Raw genomic sequence first — 19,831 nt, forward strand, 5'->3', positions numbered from 1 at the left:
GAAGTTTACTTATCTAATTGGAAGTTATTCTCCTGAAGTACAGTCACTATGGATACATAGCTAAGAAAAATTTTTTCCAGACAGCCTTCTATAAAGTGGAAATTTCCATAGAGAACTAGGAAATAAGAAGACATCGACAGAGAATATTGGCAGTTTTACCAAACCTTTAGGTTGGAGTGAATTTACTTCCAGTGATGCAGTCTCTATTCTTAGTGTCACAACATAAAAAATTAGCTATAGTATTTGGCAAACACAGATATCATGATTTTTAAAGAAAAACTTGACCACCTTGTGAAGGGAAAAGTTTTTGTTCTTTAAAATAGGATGTCAGATAACCCATGCTAGCCTAGAACAATCCATAAAAGTGACCTTTAATTTACTGAGCTCTGAGATTACAGGCATGTAACTCCTTGCTCCATTTTTTTGTGCGTGTTGCTAGGGATAGAATCCATGGTTTTATGTATGCTGGGCATGCACTCTTCCCCCTATGTCACACCTCCACATTCTGAAGATCATAATTTAAAATACCTTAAGAATTATAACCTTAAATCATAGTGGGAACTACACATGGTTCATTCACTTTTCCAAATTTGGAACAAGAGAATATCCCATTAACAATTTGTTTGTCACTTGGCTATGCTAAGAAATTGATTACTTCTTTTCAAGTGGAAAATGAGCTGTAAGAGTCCTTCTAGATGTGGATATTTGGAAAACAATAATTATGGCCTTGAAAATACTTCAGAGCTTATTTCTTGGCCATGTTCTTACTCAGAAAGATGACACTCACTGCAAGTTCTTGACAGAGTCTTCATTATGTTTTTCCCAGAAAAAATGACTAAAAATTTCTGAACTACTGTTGCAGTTTCTTGATTCACTTATAAATCGACTATTTAGAAGCATAATGTAAACTGTATATTCATATATTCTGTGTTCAAAGGACTAGGCCAGTTTTCTCTGGTGGAGGGTGAACAATTGGTAAGTAATGAATAATTCTAATATTAATTGTTGTAAGAAGATATTATATCTGGGAAGGAAGTAGGAGGAAGATTCGAGATTAGTCACAGGTAGGAGTTGATGCAGATGGGCCTATTCATATCCCCTATCTATACCAAAGTGGCTTTTAGCTCCTTTTGTTGTCATGCTAACTAACAGCGGATATTCAGGGCCAGACATCATGCTGCTGAGTGTTGTGTGATGCCTTTCCTGGGACAACATGACAAAATCTTTTTGCCCCACCTAGGGCAAAAATAAAAGGCCAGATTGATACTGCCAAAGTCTAACTCAATTTCCCAATGAGTGTATTGGAGTTACTTACATGAATATGAATGAGGGCTGACTTATAAGAGTAGGGATGACTCAAAACACCTGTACTATCAATGTTTGCCACAGAATGAATGATAACTCATGAAATCTGAAATCTTGGAGCTGTCTGTATGACTGGCAAATGGTTCAAGAAGTTAGAAAGTCTCTTTTCAGTAGCCTTTACTGGTGGCATAATATTATGAAATGACTTGTACAGGAACTTCCTGAGATCTATGAGTTTTTACTTCTTGAGTCTTAAGGATCTTCTCTTTAGAACTTCCTGAGTCTTAATGACCTTCTCCCAGAACTGACAGTTTCAGTTCAAAGGAAATTGCTATACAGTACCAGTATCAGGAGATCCTCTATTGAGCATTTCCTTAGTATCTTGTCTGTAGTACTGATCTGATACAAAATTCTTCATACTTTGTGCTCACCCTAATATATGTTTCCACTTTATCCCTCCATTTATCAATATTCCAGTCTCTCTTCATGCTTGCTTGGGACAGATACCTAAACCATTAGTTACTACTTGAAAATTTATCCCACCAGTCTTAGGAACTCTCTTGTTTGGTGTATACTAGATGATGGCTTGTTTAATTGTCAAGTTGACACAACTTTGAATCACTTGAGAAAGAAGTCACAGGGAAGGTTTGATTCTCTAGATCAGTTTGAGCTGTGTGCATGTCAATGGAATATTATTTTGACAATCTTAATTTATGTGGGAATACCTAGGCTAAAAGTAGGTGACTGACCCTGGATTTAATAGGAGTAAACAGATGGAGAACGCTAAGAATGCATGTATTCATTCTTCACTCTCTGATCTTGATTACGGATATTGTAAGTTGCTTCAGGTTTCTGCTTTGAATTCCTTTTAGTGATGGACTAACCTGGAACCAGGGGCTGAATTAACTTTTCTCCTCTATGTAATTTTTGGTCAAGAGTATTCTGTTGTGGTGACAGAAATGAAACAAGAATAACATTGTTTGGGGTTATCTTTGCATAAACTGATGAAATTCTAGTGATTGTTTCTTTGGCTTAAGAGATCTGATTCATTATCTACAAATTAAGTCAAGGTTTTACTTCCTCTGTCATTTGGTTGAAAGGTCCTTCATGTATGTGTGTGTATGTTTCTGTGTTTGTGTGTTCTCAACAAAATTATAGAGGTCAATGATGTGATGTGTTGAAATGCTTTCTCATGAAGACTGGGTGTGTCTGCTTGTCACACTCATGCTGGTCTCCTCATATAGCATGCTTGTTTTTATCACACATGCCGAAGGCCTGAATTACAGCACAGTTTAGATAAAGCCGGTCATTGCCAGAGCCACACTCAGTTGGTATTCCATGATCAGGTGTTCTATATGTACCAGGACTCAGTAGCATAAGCTTAATATTTTTCTATTTATAGTTCTTCACTAACAGTGGTGCTGCCTTTCTGAAGAAGGCCAGACACTCAAGTCATAAACCTCCCATTGATAGACTAGGAAAAGAATAAAACGCCTTCCCTGCCACTGCCACCTTGATGGAATGTCACAGTAAGTTGTGTTGTAAGAATCAAAGCATCAGGACTGCATGAAGCATGGTTGGACTTGAAACTACATTAATTTTTAAATAATATCATATATATGACATAAAAGAATTTGCCTGATGGGCCAATATTAACGAGTATTACCTTGTCATCCAGATTTTCTTTTGAAAGCCTTCCATTATACATTTATTGCAATCTAAAGAAAACAATAGCTGGTGTCCACCTCCTTCATACCTTGCAAGTAATTTCCTTCTTTTTATACTTAATGGAAGTCAGAGAACTGTTTTGTATTATTTCTACACTTGCTAACAGTCTTGCTATAAGTATTTATGTTTTAAATCAATTTTCCTGCTTTTAAAAACTTTTGTATAGCCAAGACTAGTGGTGCATGATTGTAATCCTAAAACTCAATACACTGAGGCTTAAGGATCACTACTTCAAGGCTTATATTTTTATGAGAGTTTAGGGGATTAAAATTAGGTCCTCAAGCACTTTGCTGACTTATCCATCCCTGTAACCCTAAATCCAGTTTGTAGTAAAATTTCATAACACCTCTTGGGTTCTGAGGAGCTATAAACTGACCTAAATCTGACAACCACACTGTTTAGGGATGGTGTTATTGGTCAGGTTCTCCGTGAGACCCAGTGATCTATGAGAGCACAAGAATGTGATTTCAATTAAATACACCAATAGCAGTCTGTACCTTTCACTGACCCTGGGCTACCCTAGGTAAATGTTAACATTCTCTGAGGTTGATATTGAGTAGAAAAGAGAGAGAGAAAGAGAGAGAGAGAGAGATAGAGAGAGAGAGAGAGAGAGAGAGAGAGAGAGAGAGAGAGAGAATGATGAAAGCCAATCATCCCTATGGTGTAGAGGAATTCCTTTACGTTTAAAGCTTTCTCCATGAGAACTATGAAGTATTAAGGCTACCAAATCATAAATGTTAGTGGTTTGAATAACTTGGTTTAAATGGCCTCATCAAATGGCTTCTGAGGCTACTTATCAAGAGAAAGAATTTCAGAAGTATGTAAGACAAGATTCAAATCCTCTCTGAAGTCCTGGACCCAGCAGCTCATTATTACAATCCTAACATTTGGAAGTCAGAGGGTGGCTCATGATTGCTCTCGCAGCTTTGAGAACACAGAGGCAGGATGGCCATAGATTTGTCCACAGAGCCTGCAGTACATCATAAAACCATGTCTCAAAAAGACCCCATCTTACTTATGATTTTAGCTCTGGGATTCAGAATTGCAGGTGTGGGTTCCACGCAATCAAATCCTCTCTATAACTTCTTTCTCTGTGGTTCTGGAGCCATTACTTTAAAACATTACAAGTGTATCATGTAGCACTTTTTAAACTTTATGATCCAGAGTCCAACCTGTGAAAGATACAGAAAAAAATGAGCTTTTACAGATGGAATGCCTAATGTATCACATAAAATATAGTCAATAAATGATATCCAGGATTATTTCAGCGTCTCCCATTCAAATTGTGTATATAAATTTATTAGTAATAATAGCAGGAGCTGACTTTAATGTCTCATGCATGCTTCCATAAACATTATGTTGTTATATAGTCACCATATAGATGAATATTCAGCATTCTTGAAACAAGACCAAGTTACTGTTCTATTCTATCAATGTCTCTGAGACTGAACACTAAACTCATGTACATTATCTTTGGTTATTTTGTACAAGAGACCCCAGAGCAATCAACATTGTAGTGTCCATGGTTCATAGCTAGCCTCGTAATATAGGCTAAATAATTAAAACATTCACATTATTTTCTTCTCTTAACAATATAGATTTCAGATATGGTATAAACAAAAATATTCTTTATGCTATGATTATTAAGCCTTAAAAAGTTAATAATACCTTGCACTTTAATAAGGATATAAAATGTACAAAGTAATTTTAGACTTTTTATTTTACCAGGTAATGGCAATCTAAACAAAAATGATGTCTCAAAACAAAAAAAAAAGTCTCAAAAGAAAGGTAACTTCGTGAAAAGTGTTTAATTTTCACATAAATGACTTACAAAAGGGTCAGTATTGTCCTATCTTTTCAATAAGCAGACTGAAAGCAAGGTAGAATCTGTGAAGGCACTAAATAAATATTTTGTCTGTACTTCAAGAATTATCATGGCAATGTCACATCCTGCCTGGAAGAAAGTGCACACCTTCTTCTAGCAGAATAATGCTGGAGCCATTTATCAGCTAGCTAACTAGTGTCATTGCTACAGGGCTGGGAGCTGGATGGGCAGCACCAAATACCCCCTTTCCTGTTCACCAAGAGATGATGTCTTCCAGCAAAACAAGTAAGTGTAATGCTTAATCTCCCAGGTCCACTGTCTGGATCAGGAAATGTCTAGGGGATTAAAAGAACACATCTCTGCATGTCTCAGTTTCCAGATACATGTAGATCACGAGAATACTCCCCTGACCACTACAGCAGCAGCAGTTTCTTGATCTATATCCATGATGGCAACCTTGAAAAGTGGTGATAAGTGGGCTGGATCCCAGTGGAGAAAGACAGTCACTTAACGGGGGAGGGGAGAACATGTTCTTGTTGCCTCTATTTTCCACAGAAAATTCACGAAGCCTCTTTCTTTGCTTCCTGGCCACCGTAATATGAACTGTCCTTTTTCTATATGACCTCTTTGTCAAAGTGTACTAGACCCCTGACACAGTGAGCCACAGTAAATCTCTTCTCTTTTTATAAGACTTTTCTCATAGTGCTCGATCCCTGAATCTCTGGGACCTAATGGAGTGTTCATACTTTGGAATGGAATACTAGTTTCTAGTAATGATGCTTGTGATGGCTTAAATTGATTGTCAACATGCCAGGTACCATTTCCTGGGATGGGGTCCTTACCTGACTAAGAAGAAAGGGAAATAAATTCCATCTCTCTTAGTTTCTGCTTGCTGGCTGTGACTATGATGTCATCAGCTCGTGCCCTGCTGCCATGCTTCCCCCTCCCCCCATGGTGGAATGTATCCTCTCACACTGTAAGCCAGATCACAGTCTTTCTCCCTTACATTGCTTTTGTCCTGGTATCTTATCACAGCAACACTGCAGAGTTGACCCATCCCAGCTGGGCTAGAAAAGTGAGATGACTGCGAAGTCCTTAGGACCCAGGATGTCTCCTGTGACATGCCTTGTTCAAGCTTTCCCCCCTTGAGATAGTAAACAGATTGTTGTTATCAACCTTAACTCTTGCAGTCATCTGTGAATTGTACTTAAGGACTGGTCACCTCCATCTAATTGGTGGCAAAATTCGGCTAAATCTGTTGAATGTTGGTGTACAGAATAGATTACTTGGTTTGGAACAGGGCGACAGTGTTTGTGGGATATTTCTGTCTGATAATCCCACGGATCCATGGGGATTAACGCTCACTACTGTGACTTACAAAGAGGTAACTTGATCACAGGTCAGTCACTAGACTTATTAAAAATGATCTGCTTGTATTCAAATAGCCTTTCTTCCAAAAAGTGTACGTTAGATTTTAAGTCTGGAGATAAGAGGTAGTTTAAGAGAAAGGCTCCGAGACAAAGTGTCCTTTGGGGGAGAAATTTATTAAGGGGAATTGAGATTACAGACCTCATGGACAGCAGAAAGTCTCTAGCATCCTACCAGGAGAAGTGGAATTACTTCTCTTAAAGGCTTTTAGTTTGGGTCGTATCACTAGACATGGTTAATAAGTAGCCTAGGCAGCGAGTTTGCTGCCAGACGGATACCTGGGCAGCAAGTGAAGGGATAAAAACTGCAAGCTCACAGCAGGTATTGCCTGTTTGCTTCTAGCAGGAGTTAAGAGGACAGAGAGGCTACAGGGGGTGGCCAGAACAGTGATGGACAGGACCTGTGATACAACAGTCACATAGCGATAAAGTAAAAACAAATAAACACTATAGGCAATTATTTTGTTATTTTTTTTTATTTTTCTCATTTTCGTGTGTGTGTGTGTGTGTGTGTGTGTGTGTGTGTACATGTTTGGATGTGTGTGGGCACACATGTATAGGTGTGTGTGTGTGCACGCATGCATGTGTGGAGCCCTGATGTACATACCACTCTTCCATCTAATCAATTGTTCCATCTTATTCATCTGCCCCAATCACTTTTCTGTCTTATTCATTGAGGCAGGGTCTCTCAACTCAACCCAGATCTTGTTTACATGGCAACTGTCTCTATGGTTCCTCTACCTCTGCCTGCTGAAGCTGGAATCGTAAGCAGGCTTCCATGCCCACCTGGCATTTATATGAGTTCTGGGAACCTGAACTCCTGCCCTTATACTTATCCTTCAAGTATTTTAACCGTTGAATCATCTCCTTTGCCCATTGATAGTGATTTCAACTCTGCCTTGAAAAATTTGGAGAACCTTTCAAGATCAGGTTTCATTTTCCATGTGCTATTTGACTTGGCACTCTTGTGCCTATTCCCATAATGGGCAAGTAGGTAGTAATTAAAAATTAAATGTGCTGCATTGTTTCAAGGGCTGTTGTAATGACATTGCATTGAAAACTGCTTCCCTGCAAGGAGGGCTAATAACTATCATGCTGGAGAGCCGTGGGAGGTTCCCATTTGCTGTGCGCACATCACTTGCGGTGTTCATTGTCCGCTTATTACGAGGCTTATACATGCAGTTTCTGCATGAGTTGTCTTTGTAAATGAGACACACGATTTTCTCCACATTTATTCAGAAGCTTCTTCTCCTTTCCACTGAGTGGAAATGAACATTTGGGAGTGAAAATATCTCCTGTGTGCTTGAATTTGTTGGACAAATTTGAAATGATCTCCCAGTTCTAGTATTTGTAAAAACTAAGATGACTTTTTCCCCATTGGCCTAGCAAATGGTATTCTTAGAAGTAATTTCTGCTTATTTTATATTATACGATATAAATTCCAAGGAAGGGCCATGGGAGTTGCGTTTAGATAGAACAGTACACATCCTGTCTCTTGCATAGTGGTCGAGTAATGCAGACAAATTATTTAAATCCTCAGTACCTAAACTCCCTCATCTATAAAGTTGGGATGAAAACAGCTCTGAAGTCTGGCTTCCAAAAGTGCAGCACGCTGTGGGAAGATAGAGAGCCCTGGCGCGAGGGAAAGGTGGAGAGCAGGAAGTGAAAGGCTTCAGCTAGCTTTTCTGTTGTGACGGAACACTGACATAATGAAGATCAGGGAAGGGAAGGCTTTATTTCTGCTTACTCTTCCAGGTCAGAGACAATCACTGTGGGAAGTCAGGGTAGGAACTCAAACAAGAATCATGGACAAACGCTGCTTACTGGCTAGCTGACTGGCGAATACTCAGCTTGCTTTCTTATAAAGCCAAGGCCCACATGACCCGTGGCTGGTGCTGCCCTCAGTGGGGTGGACCCACCCACATCAGTCCTGACTCAAGAAGATCTCTCCCAGGTGTGGCTATGGGCTAGTTCTTCAAGAGTGGCTCTCTCCTCCCGGGTGACCATACACTGTGTCTACTTGATACTAAATGTTAACCAGGACACAGAAAAAAAATGAATATAAAACCTTGGACAAAACACTCTGGAGACAAAATACTTCTGAGTACAACTGAAGATAAAAGGCTGTTTCATTGTCAATGAAACACTCAATTGTGATGAATGATCAGAAAATGTATAGGGATCATGTAGCCGATTATACTGAAGTAGTCTCACAGCAGGATCTAGTTCCTCTTTTCTTCTCTGTAATGTGTGTGCAGTTGCATGCGTGTACAGGGTGCACATGCACTGTGAATGTGTGCACACGAGGGAGCCTTCAGGACAGCCTTGGCATTATTGCCTTCTTATTAGACAAGATTTCTTACTGACTTGTAGCTTGCCAAGCAGGCTAGGCTGGCTGCTGCGCCCTTGGGGACCTGCCCCTCTATACTGGGACTGCAGGTGTGAGCTACCAGAGTTAGTATCAGTTTACATGGGTTCTGATGATCTGGAATGAAAGCTCTTTACTGACCGAGTGAGTCTTCCCCCTAAACCAGGATCTACTTTGCTTTGTGACTTTCTTTCTGCCCGACTTTCTGTCGCCCATGCTTGTTCCTAACTTGTGTGTTTCCAGGAAGAGGGACAAATGCACATGCTGTCTGAGCCATGAAAGCCTGGTACCTATTATTAAGGCCATTAAAGGAAGCCCTGGATAAATTGGTTCTGGACCTGCAGCATTCTAATTCTCTGTAATTGAGGGTACTGGGAGTACTTAATCAGCCTCATAGACTTTGTAACACGGACAAGGGATTTTGCCCTCCTCTGGGAAGTTCAGCTCACAAAATTTAGTCAAGGTAAGCATTTTTGAGACCGTGGTGCCTGACGCTGGGAATAGTTTCAGATAGCAACTACACTAACTCGGTGCTCACCCTGTGTGGGGGACTTAGTCCCACAAGACTGCTCCATTCCAGTTGCTAATTTGAAGCAGTGAGTTTCCAGGTTACAGCATTTCTAATTTGACTAAATGCCAGGCTTTCATGACTGGTTCTCCAGGATTTATAATCTGTTGAAATGGCTCACAGAAAAAATGGAAGTACTTCCTGGTACATAGGTGAATTATTTCTGCCAGATTTTCCAAACTTCTTCATTAGGGATTTTCAATGGCACTGTTGCATGATCTTGTTGGACTAAATCAATGGCCAGTGGTGATTCATTCAGTGTCCCTCCTTCCCATCAATGACCAGTGGTGATTCATTCAGTCTCCCTCCTGCCCATCTACCAGCTGGGTGCACAGGGATGAAGTTCTAATTATCTCATCAGGTATTTTTTCCCTTAGGCAGCAGGCTGCTTCATTCACTGGGGCTGTGTTAATACAAACATCATTACCATAAACATTAAAGGATGTTGTTATCATTAACAGGAGATGTTCAGCTGCATTGTTCAGGATACTTGGTGTGTGATTAAGGTTACCAACATGGCAGAATCCAGAATCACCTGGGAATGTCATGTGGGATTGAGATTACCAACGCGACAGAGTCCAGAATCACCTGGGAATGTCATGTGGGATTGAGATTACCAACACTGCAGAAACCAGAATCATCAGGGAATGCTTTCTAGAGGACACAGGTTGAGGAGGGAAGACTCAGCATGAGTGTGAGCAGTGCTATCCCACGGCTGTGGCCACAGGGTGAGTACAAAGGAGAAATTTAGCTGAGCACCAGTGTATATTTGTATCCGATCCCTGAGTTTGGTTACGGTGTGCTGACCTGCCTCAAGCCTCTGCCCCCGCCCCTTCCCCATATGATGAACCATACACTCCAACTGTGAGCCCCCAAGCACTTCCTTCCTTAATTTCCCTTTGCTCGGTGTTTTGTTATGGCCAAAGAGAAAATGATTAGTACACTAGGATTTCAAGAACTAGGGATAAACCTGGAGAGTGTGTTCCATAGTATGCTCTTCTCATTCCAGATGACTGGGCAGGGGAGTGTTAGAAGCCCTGGTCTGGGAGCTACAGGCAGAAGAAGGAAGTTCTTTTCCTCTAATAACACTGCAATAACCCAATTGCTAAATTTGCATTTACGTGTGTTAATATATTAATACAGCAAAAGAGAGCATGCTATATTTATAGGATAAAATTTATTATGTAGAAAGCACTATTGGAGTACCACCAATTTCAATGCCTTGCAGAATAAGTTATTTCATCAGAATGTGACACACTTAGAAATCTGTAACAAAAAAGCCACTCCAAAATTCTATTCTAGATAGTTAAATAAGACGCAGAAGAGTTTTTAAAATGTATTGGCATATTCTGAGTTGTTATGTGAAAATATAGTTGAAAACCTCCGTGAAAGGCTCAATTTCGTTGGTAACATGAAATGCCAAAAATTGTCAAGAAAAAAGTCCACAGTACACCCAATAAGTGTTAAAGTAGTTGAAGTGGCTGTTGGAGAATTAACCAGCAAATTCTAAAATTTTCAAGGAATATCTATTCACGTAGAGAAAATTCCCAGGAACCTGGGCAGATAAATGAAGCTTTTCCATCTGACTTTATGAAGTGTGGGTGACGTTTATCCCAATGGATATATGGCTGCTCAGAAACTGTTGCTGAGGATGTATGGTCTGCACAAATACTGATTCAAAACTGAAGAAGGCTCAGAAACACAGAGATTTACACATGATAAAACAGACATGACAATATAGTAGGAAAAATGCTAAACCCTTCCAGTGGGGACGGAAAGCTTCATCCCTCTCATTCAGTGTCAGAATATGGAATATAGAACGCCAGAGTACCTTCCAAATCATGCGGCTAAAAGTACGTGTAAGAGGGCTTCCTTGAGGCTTGTATTACAGTAGGGGGACATGAAAACTCATCAGATACCCAAGTAACAACCACAAGGAAAATGAATTAGTGGATTTCACTTTATTGTGTGTGTGTGTGTGTGTGTGTGTGTGTGTGCATGTGCACTTGTGCCTTGGGGTGTCCTACCCCATTGTTATAATAACCATCGTAACTAAAAGCAACTAGAGGTAGAAAGAATCTATTTAACCTTACACTTTACAGTCCATCATTTAGAGGCGCCAGGGCAGAAGCTCAAGGCTACCGGAAGGCAGAAGCTGAAGCAGGGACCATGGAGGATGGATGCTTACAGGTTTGCTTCTTCTATCTCACTCAGCTGCCTTTCTTACACATTCCAGGGCAATCTGATGAGCAGATGGAACAACTGTGGTGGGCTGAGCCTTCTTACATAAATTAGCATCAAAAATCGAAAATGCTCTTCAGACATGTCCACAGCCAATCTGATAGGGACAAGTTGTCAGTTGAGCCTTCCTCTTTCCAAGTATGTAAAGTTGGCATACTCACTGGTGTGTGTGCTTGCGTGCGTGCACATGTTTGTGTGTGTGTGCATGCATGTGTGGCCAGAGGTAGACATCCGAGCTTTTCCATACTCACTCTGCACTTTGCATTTGAGTCTCTTTCACTGAACTGGGAACTCACCAATTTGGCAAGACAAACTGGCTAGGGAGCTTCAGGGATCCTCCTGTCTCTCTGACTCCCCAGTGAAAGGTCTCTGCTCCTTCACCCATGCAATAATCCAAATCAGACCAAATCAAACCGAATTAGAAAAAAGCCCAGGTTTAATGGATTCAAAGACTCCCAGATGACTTTCCAGCCCACCAGAGAGGATATGGGAAAGGAAGACCGGAATACCACGTGTTTGTTCTCTGGAGGGCACTTTAAATGCCCTATGGGAGTGGTCATCATTTGGTGGGCTTTTTCAGGGGCAGAGTGTGGACTGAGACAACTTACAGGGGAGGGACTTGGAGTGAAACTTCACCCAAACACCCAGTGCCATGATTGTAGGCATGACCCATTATACCTAGCCTTTTATATGGGTGCTGGGAATCCAAATTTAGACCCTCATGGTTTAAAGTAAGGACTGTACAGAATGAGCCATCTTCACAGTCCAATGTTGATAGACTTTATTACATAAATAATAAGCATTTTATTTGAGAAGGAAAATGTAAACACTAGCAAACACAAAAGGAAGCACTTGCACAAAGGACAACAACCAAGGATTACCTTCTTGAATATTACATCTACAGGTCAACAGGACACAACAGTGCTCAGTGGCCTGCACTGTGTGAATGTATTCATTGCAAAAACACTTGTAAGCAATAAATCACATGAGAAATACAGACACATGGAGACAGACAGACAGATGGAGAAACACGTACAGAGAGAGAGAGAGACAGAGACAGAGACAGAGACAGAGACAGGCAAAGACAGGGAGTGTGCCAGAGTCCATGTGTTTAGGAATGACTTAAAGTTGAAACATTCTGAACACACAAATGTACCAGCTCCCAAGCATAACAGTAGTCACAAAATCTAAAAATATAAAAAGCAGCATTATTTTTTAACAAGGTTATGTACAAATCCAAGAGTTTTTAAAAAACACAGTAGATTTGTTGTCTATGAGACAATGGAAAACTGGTTGGGGGAAAGAAAGAATGGAAAGAAAGAAAAGATGATGAAATCAATGAACTGATGGTAGTTGTGTGTCATTCATTATATTCTATAGTCGAGGTCAAGGGAAAAGAAAAAGAATCAATAATAGTTCAACTCAAGAGTCAACTTGATGGCATCTAGCATCACCTGGGGGTTGAGGCTCTGGGTGGTATTATGTCTGTGTGATATTATGTAAGCTAAGTTTACTGAGGTGGAAAACCACCCTACTGTGAATGGTGTCATTTATAGGCTTAGATCCTGGACTTCATGGAGAGAAGAAAGTGGGCAGAGTGCAATCAATCCATTTGCCTTCTAGTTGCAGATGTTATGAGACCAACTACTTTAAGGTCTTGCCACCTCATCTCCACCATTACCGGTTCTGCCCTCACATTCTGAGACAAAATAAACCCAGTTGCTATTGTCGGGGTATTCTATCACAACAGGAAAAGAAAGCAAGACAAGTTTTGAAGTATGAACTTATGAAGGACTTGGTTAGTACCATTTTTCTTATGCCTTTTATTTTATCAGCCTTTACCTGCATTTTATTAGAAAAAGAGCAGTTTATTCCTTACTATGTCTTTCACTTATAATTTTGGAGAAAAATCATTAAATATTTGATATTTAGTAACCAATCCATTTGATTTTTCTCCAGTTGTAATATTCATTTTTATCTTCAAACTAGCAGACATTGACATGACACTTGGTTGTCTTAAAAATGTCCATACATATAATGAAAATTGACCACATGTTGACAACACCTCTATCAAGAACTCCCATTTTACCTGGCTGTGATGTGCCAGTGGACAAACGCTGTGTTAAATGAGCTGTGCTAAAGCAATCCAGAGGAAGAGTGGGGAGCCGTAACCATGCTGGAAATGATTTAGCAGTGGGATGACCGGATAGAAAGTGGTGCCAAGACAGCTAACTCCCATGCACGATGTCTGCAGTACAATATGTTTAAAGGAGAGTAAGAAACATTTCATTTCAGAAGTTATTCTTCATTCTGGTGGGAAGCTTGGTTTTTGGCTATACAGGACATCCTTATGGGAACATTTTAAAATATTTTTATTTATTCTTTGATAATTTCATATATGTATGCAATGTATTTTATTTAGCACATTCAGCCTCTATTAACTATTCTTTCATAAGACCATTCAACATCTATGGCCGTCGGGGTTTCTTTCTCCCATGGGCCTTCCACTTACACATATACTCTCCAAACTATCAGTATATGTAACTTTGTGTCTACGGCACCTACAGAGCCACCCAGCCATCATATCTATGTACCAAGGAGTTAATATCTCCTAGAAAGAGCCTTCAGCTGGGACTTCTGGGAGTTCACATACAACTCTGACAGGAATAATAATATAGCACAAGAGCTCTTTTATGGTAAGCCATTCCCAACCTGTGGTAACCCACTGAGCCTCGGGATGTCCAAAATGGAGCATGCGCGTGTAGAGCAATGGATCGATTTCGGCTGTGTTTCCTCAGGGATCCTTCCTCTTGCTCTTTTGAGTCAGAACCTCTTATAGTGTTGGGCATCACAGCATAGGCTAAATTGGCTGTCCAGCGAGTCTAAGGGACCCATCTTCTCAGTTGTGGGATTACAGTCTCAAGTAACCAATCCCAACTTTTTATGTGAGTTCGGGGATCAAATTCAGGTCCTCTTGCTTACAAGGCAAGAGCTTCAAAAACTGAGTTATCTTTCTATTTCTTAAGTTTCTTTTATGAGGAATTTATAGTATTTTAATTTGTATGCATAGTCACCATTCATGATAGGAGAGCAATGCTTAAATGTCAATTAATCTCAGGAAATTCTTTGATATGATTTTAGGTGAGATGAATCTAAACAAATCGGGCAAGAACAGTACTGTTTGCTACCAAGGGTGAGGGTGCCTGTTTGAAAAGTCAGTCTCCATTGAGATTGAATATGATGTTGGTCAGAATTCTTTCCCAATGGTCATATCACAGCTCCTAAATATCCGTAATAAACTACAGAGTATTAAAACACAAAGTCAAATATTCCTCTTTGTGTTTTGCTGTTGTTGTTGATTTGTTTGTTTTTGAGACAGGGTCTCATGTAGCCCAGACAGATCTCAAATTTGCTATGTAGCTAAGAATGAACTTGAATTTCTAATCTTGCTGACTCTAGCACCCTGGGGGTTAGAATATAGGTATCCACTACCACTTGGGGCCAAATTTCTCTTTGAAAACTAACTGCTAAGCAGTTTTCATAATAAATCCTAGCAAACTAAATCATTGACAAAAACCTATAATTCTCATACATATGCACAAACATAAAAAATATGTTAAAAGTAAGTTAAACACCCTAAGAATTTGTTGTGAATACAAATTTGGAAAGCATTCAGAATTATTTAAAAATAATTAAATGCAAATTAGTATGGTACTGGAATATGGATGTTTTTCCTTTCAGATAAATAAGGAAAATATAATGGAAACCTATTCTGTTTCCAAATGGGTACAAATATTAGCATTCGTGTATGCTTTGCTATATAAATGAAGGAAAATTTGTAAAAAAAAAAAACCTGTAATATGCATATCTACTGGTGTGTTCATTTGGGCAATATTGTAATAACAGGAAAAATTAAATATGTATAAAATCAGGGCTTTAACAAATACATCAATGAGACCAGCATAGCAATAGCTCAGTGGGAAAAAGTTCTTGCTGCCAAGCCTGATTTTGATTCCTAGGACCCAAATAGAAGAAGAAACAGCCCAGCTTTCTTTTTTTTTTTTTTTTTGTAATTTTATTAAATTATAAAAAGGTTCCATTTACGCCCCTCCTCCCAACGCCCTCCCACTCCCCCCTCCCTCTCCTCCTCCCTCTTTGTCCCCTAGGGAAGTCAGGGTCTCCTGCCCTGTGGGAAGTCCAAGTTCCTCCCCCCTCACTCCAGGTCCAGGAAGGTGAGCATCCAAACAGACTGGATCCCAAAAATCCAGTATATGCAGAGGAAACCAGTCCCAGTGTCATTGTCAATGGCTTCTCGGAAAGACTGCAGGCCAGCCACATTCAGAAAATCCGGCCACATTCAGAGAATCTGGTTGGATCACATGCTCGTTCAGTCACGGTCCATCTGGCCTTGGTAAACTCTCATTAGATCCGACCCCTTGTATCAGTGGGTGATAGTATCCCTCGCAGTCCTTCGTCATTTTCTTCCTCCTTTTGCTCCTCGTTTGGATCTTGGGGGGCTCAGTTCGGTGCTCCAACGCGGACCTCCATCTGTATCGTCATCCAACGCCAGATGAGGGATCTATGGTGATAAGCAAAATATTCATCAGTATGGTCACGGGCCAAGGCCGGTTCAGACACCCCCTCCTCTGTCCAGAGAACAATCTGGGGATCTCTCCTTGGACCTGGGATCCCATATATAATCAAGTTTCCTGTAAACTCTAATATGACTCCCTTAGTTGAAATATATTCTTCCCTGATCCCACATTCATCCTTCCTCCCTTCCCCCCATCCCGGTCAACCGAGCTTTCTCCATTCCTCCCCTACTCCCTTCTCTCTAACCCTCTCCCCTTCCATCAACCCTCCCACCCCCCCCCCATGCACCCAAGGTTACCTGGGACTCTTGACTATTTCCTACCTCCTGGCGGATAGGTAAATAATCTTCATCAGGTTCGTCTTCTTATTTAGCTTCTCTAGGATCACGAATAATAGGCTCAAAGACCTTTAATTATGGTTAGAATCCACTTATGAGTGAATACATACCGTGTTCCTCTTTTTGGGTCTGGCTTACCTCACTCAGTAAAGCGTTTTCTATGTCCATCCATTTGCATGCAAAATTCAAGATGTCATTATTTTTTACCGCTGAGTAAAACTCTAATGTGTATATGTTCCACACCTTTTTTAACCATTCTTCTATTGAGGGGCACCTAGGCTGTTTCCAGGTTCTGGCTATTACAAATAGTGCTGCTATGAACATAGTTGAACAAACGCTTTTGTAGTATGTTTGGGCATCTCTAGGGTATATTCCCAAGAGAGGAATTGCTGGGTCCTGAGGGAGGTTGACTCCCAGTTTCCTGAGAAACCTCCACACTGATTTCCAAAGTGGCTGCACAAGTTTGCATTCCCACCAACAATGGATGAGTGTTCCCCTCATTCCACATCCCCTCCAGCATAGGTTATCATTGGTGTTTTTAACTTTAGCTATTCTGACAGGTGTAAGATGGTATCTCAAAGTGGTTTTGATTTGCATTTCCCTGATCGCTAAGGAGGTTGAGCATGACCTTAAGTGTCTTCTGGCCATTCGAAGTTCATCTGTTGTGAATTCTCTGTTCAGATCAGTACCCCATTTTTTAATTGGGTTAATTAGAGTTTTAGTGTCTAGTTTCTTGAGTTCTTTGTATATTCTGGAGATCAGACCTTTGTCTGATGAGGGGTTGGTGAAGATCTTCTCCCAGTCAGAAGGCAGCCTTTTTGTCTTACTGACAGTGTCCTTTGCTTTACAGAAGCTTCTCAGTTTCAGGAGGTCCCATTTATTCATTGTTTCTCTTATTGTCTGTGCTGCTGGGGTCCTACTTAGGAAGTGGCCTCCTGTGCCTATATCTTGTAGACTACTTCCCACTTTCTCTTCTATCAGGTTCAAAGTGGACAGATTGATGTTGATGTCTTTAATCCATTTGGACTTGAGTTTTGTGCAAGGTGATAGATATGGATCTATTTTCATTATTCTACAGGTTGACATCCAGTTATGCCAGCACCATTTGTTAAAGACGCTTTCCTTCTTCCATTGTATACCTTTAGCTCCCTTGTCAAAAATTAGGTGTTCGTAGGTTTGAGGGTTAGTATCTGGGTCTTCTATTCGATTCCATAGGTCGACTTCTCTGTTCTTATGCCAATACCAAGCTGTTTTCAATACTGTAGCTCTGTAATAGAGTTTGAAGTCAGGGATAGTAATGCCTCCAGAAGTTCCTTTATTGTATAAGATTGTTTTGGCTATCCTGGGTTTTTTGTTTTTCCATATAAACTTAATTATTGTTCTCTCAAGGTCTGTGAAGAAGTTTGATGGGATTTTGATGGGGATTGCATTGAATCTGTAGATTGCTTTTGGTAGAATTGCCATTTTTACTATGTTGATTCTCCCAATCCAAGAGCAGGGGAGGTCTTTCCATTTTCTGGTATCCTCCTCAATTTCTCTTTTCAAAGGCTTAAAGTTCTTGTCAAATAGGTCTTTCACATCCTTGGTTAGAGTAACCCCAAGATATTTTATGGTGTTTGTGGCTATCGTGAAAGGTGATGTTTCTCTGATTTCCCTCTCTGCTTCTTTATCCTTTGTGTATAGGAGTGCCACTGATTTTTTGGAGTTGATCTTGTATCCTGCCACGTTACTAAAGGTGTTTATCAGCTGTAGGAGTTCTTTGGTAGAGTTTTTGGGGTCGCTTATGTACACTATCATATCGTCTGCAAATAACGAAAGTTTCACTTCATCCTTTCCAATTCGAATCCCCTTGATCCCCTTATGTTGTCTTATTGCTATTGCTAGAACTTCAAGCACTATATTGAAGAGGTATGGAGAGAGTGGACAGCCTTGTCGTGTTCCTGATTTTAGTGGAAAGGCTTTGAGTTTCTCTGCATTCAATTTGATGTTAGCTGTTGGCTTGCTGTATATTGCTTTTATTATATTTAGGTATGATCCTTGTATCCCCAGTCTCTCCAACACCTTTATCATAAAAGGGTGTTGAATTTTGTCAAACGCTTTTTCAGCATCCAATGAAATGATCATATGATTTTTTTCTTTCCGTTTATTTATATGATGGATTACATTGATAGATTTGCGTATGTTGAACCATCCCTGCATCTCTGGGATGAAGCCTACTTGATCATAATGGATGATTTTTCTAATGTGTTCTTGGATTCGGTTTCCCAGTATTTTATTGAGAATTTTCGCATCGATGTTCATGAGTGAGATTGGCCTGTAATTCTCTTTCTTGGTTGTGTCTTTGTGTGGTTTTGGTATTAGGGTGACTGTAGCTTCATAAAAGGAGTTTGGCAGTGACTTTTCTTTTTCTATATTGTGGAATACATTAAGGAGTATAGGTATTAGCTCTTCCTGGAAGTTCTGGTAGAATTCTGCATTGAAACCATCTGGTCCTGGGCTTTTTTTGGTAGGGAGATTTTTGATAACAGCTTCTAGTTCTTCACGACTAACAGGTCTATTTAGATTGTTCACCTGGTCTTGGTTCAACTTTGGTATATGGTACTTATCTAAAAAAATGTCCATTTCTTTTACATTTTCCAACTTTGTGGCATATAAACTTTCATAGTAAGATCTAATGATTCTCTGTATTTCCTCTGTGTCTGTGGTTATGTCCCCCTTTTCATTTCTGATCCTATTAATTTGCAAGTTCTCTCTCTGCCGTTTGATTAGTTTGGATAGGGGTTTGTCAATCTTGTTAATTTTCTCCAAGAACCAGCTTTTTGCTTCATTGATTCTTTGAATTGTTTTCTGTGTTTCTATTTTGTTGATTTCAGCCCTCAGTTTGATTATTTCCAGTCTTCTACTCCTCCTGGGTAAATCAGCTTCTTTTTTTTCTAGAGCTTTCAAGTGTGTTGTTAAGTCTCCAATGTGTGTTTCTCTGTTTTCTTTAGGTGGGCACTTAGTGCTATGAACTTTCCTCTTAGCACTGCTTTCATTGTGTCCCATAGGTTTGAATACGTTGTGTCTTTGTTTTCATTATATTCAAGGAAGACTTTAATTTCTTTCTTTATTTCTTCCTTGACCCAGGGGTGATTTAGTAGTTGACTGTTCAACTTCCATGAGTTTGTTGGCTTCATGGGGGTACCATTGTTGTTGAATTCTAATTTTAATCCATGGTGATCTGACAAGACACAGGTGGTCACTAATATTTTTTTGTATCTGTGGAAGTTTGCTTTGTTACCAAGTATGTGGTCAATTTTCGAGAAGGTTCCATGAGCTGCAGAGAAGAAGGTATACTCTTTCCTATTTGGGTGGAGTGTTCTATAGATGTCTGTTAAGTCCATTTGATTCAGTACCTCCAGTAAAACTCTTATTTCTCTGTTAGGTTTCTGTCTGATTG

This window comes from Myodes glareolus, chromosome 5 (genome assembly GCF_982192425.1).
Source record: "Myodes glareolus chromosome 5, mMyoGla1.1, whole genome shotgun sequence".
In the NCBI taxonomy this organism is placed as follows: Eukaryota; Metazoa; Chordata; class Mammalia; order Rodentia; family Cricetidae; genus Myodes; species Myodes glareolus.